The sequence below is a fragment of the Oncorhynchus nerka genome, linkage group LG9b (assembly GCF_034236695.1).
Source record: "Oncorhynchus nerka isolate Pitt River linkage group LG9b, Oner_Uvic_2.0, whole genome shotgun sequence".
NCBI lineage: Eukaryota > Metazoa > Chordata > Actinopteri > Salmoniformes > Salmonidae > Oncorhynchus > Oncorhynchus nerka.
In genome coordinates this window covers 5,259,611-5,262,289 of record NC_088424.1, presented here as the reverse complement: position 1 = coordinate 5,262,289, position 2,679 = coordinate 5,259,611, and positions in this window count along the sequence as shown.

The following is a 2,679-nucleotide window of genomic DNA, read 5'->3' as shown; positions in this document are numbered from 1 at the left end:
AACAAGGAAGTGGGTGGCACCCTTGACACATATCCTTTATGGCACTTTGACTTTGATCTGTCATGCTGCAGACTCACAGCTCAAGAAGACCGGAGCAAAGTCACCTCCTACCCACTCATTCTCCTAATGCGTTTGGCTCAATTCGCCCTTCAATTCTGGGCCTGCTTCCAACCATTAACAGTGGAAACACCATAATAATATATTTAAAAAGCTACAACTTCAACTACAGAACATGTTAGATAGAGTTTGTGAGTTAGGGCCACTTATGGGAGTGCCCTTTGGACCGATGGGTTGAAGTCAGATGACACTGGTCTCAGTATTACAACACGAATGACGCAGTAAATCACTGAGATAGTTAGCCATCTAATACAGTACTAGGAGGGAGACCGGTCCCCACACCTGCCTGTGTCACTCTGATAACGATTAGTTGAGGAATTCCCTCTAATAAGACTTGTGCGTCACCACACACACACGGACAGTCATTGGCTGTACAACAATAAGACATTTATTTCCTACAATAAGCGCTGTGTCCCGTTCAAAGAGCACATCTCACTGAGCAACGGCAAACTACTCCAGACTGACATCTAAACTCTGTGGTGCCCTCAATCTGTGGTACCCTTTGTCCATGATTGTAAAATAGTCATTGTTTCTTCACTGAACACAAATGATATGAAACAAGTGGGGTCCAGATTGAGGGCAGATTTCCTTGTGGAATTAGAAAACAAAACAGGTGATATACACCTGATGAGGCGCCACACGAGTCATATTACATAGAAATGAGTCAAGTTTATGTAACCAGTTCTGATAAGGACATCATAAAGGTATGTCAATTTCCTGGATTGCTTATTGGAAGGAAATTAAATTAGGAAACGAAATGAACAACTCCCTGTGCCTCTAGTCACTGCCCTGACCTTAATCAGCTTTGTATGTCACGTTCTGACCTTTATTCCTTTGTTTTGTCTTTATTTAGTATGGTCAGGGCATGAGTTGGGGTGGGCAGTCTATGTTAGTTTTTATATATATGCTATGTCTGTGTTTGGCCTGATATGGTTCTCAATCAGAGGCAGCTGTCAATCCTTGTCCCTGATTGAGAACCATATTTAGGTAGCCTGTTTTCCTTCGTGTTCTGTGGGTGGTTATTTTCAGCCTTTGTGTGTCTGCACCAGACAGAACTGTTTCGGTTGTCACTTTGTTGTTTTGTATTTGTGAAGTGTTCAGTTTTGTATTAAAAAGATGAACACTAACCACGCTGCGATTTGGTCCTCTCCTTCTTCCACCTCTGAAGAAGGGTCAGGGTAAGCTAATGTGTTTACTGTAAGTAAACTATGATATCAGCTGTTTTTCTTTTTACCGCTGAAATCCTGATACACAAATTGATGCAGTGTTTTCACCTATGTAAGTATACAGTTGCGGTCTAATATGGCACAATCGCACATTTCTTAAATAATTCCCATTTTTTTGTCAAATAAGTTGAAATTGGCCTCCCAGGTGGCGCAGTGGTCTAGGGTACTGCATCGCAGCGCTAGCTGTGCATCGCAGCGCTAGCTGTGCCACCAGAGACTCTGGGTTCGCGCCCAGGCTCTGTCGCAGCCGGTCGCGACTGGGAGGTCCATGAGGCGACGCACAATTGGCCTAGCGTAGTCCGGGTTAGGGAGGGTTTGGTCGGTAGGGATATCCTTGTCTCATCGCGCACCAGCGACTTCTGTGGCGGGCCGGACTGGGAGGTCCGTGAGGCGACGCACAATTGGCCTAGCGTAGTCCGGGTTAGGGAGGGTTTGGTCGGTAGGGATATCCTTGTCTCATCGCGCACCAGCGACTCCTGTGGTGGGCCGGACGCATGCTAACCAAGGTCGCCAGGTGCACGGTGTTTTCTCTGACACATTGGTGCGGCTGGCTTCAGGCTTGGATGCGTGCGCTGTGTTAAGAAGCAGTGCGGCTTGGTTGGGTTGTGTTTCGGAGGACGCATGACTTTCGACCTTCGTCTCTCCCGAGCCCGTACGGGAGTTGTAGCGATGAGACAAGATAGTAACTAATAATAATTGGATACTACGAAATTTGGGAGAAAATGGGGGATAAAATAAAAAATATATAATAATAATAAAATAAATACTTTGAAATTGAAGAAATTTGTCAGCGATGAGTCCAGATTTGAATCCCATCAAAAACGATGGAGAGGTCTGAAAAGATATGGAGCAGTTTGCCACTAAAGAGTGGGCCAGATTGTCGGTAAAGAAAGATGGAGAAAGCTCTTTGGCTACAGTAAATGTTTGTAGGCAGTTATCTTAGCCAAAGGCTGTGCAACCAAGCACTAGCTCCTCGGTGCCAATCATTTTGTCAATGCCATTTGTTTTCACTTTCTAAATTAAAAAAGCTGAGTGTTGTGGCTGGAGAAATGTAACCACTCTCAAATTCATGAACAGAGTTATGGATGCAAGAACTGATAACCAATGATATCAAAATTATAGTTTTAACCATGTTTGGAGATACAGTGTACGATGGTCGAACTGAGCATTTGGAAGTTATATTCTTCAAGAATCAATGGGTACATATTATTCATGTATCGGTCCAAAAATGGATGACTGCTGATTGCCCCTTTAAGTCAACCCCCCCACAACAACAAAAAATATGCTCGGAAATGTTCCAAATCCAATAACAAGGTATGAAGACCACCCCCTAAAT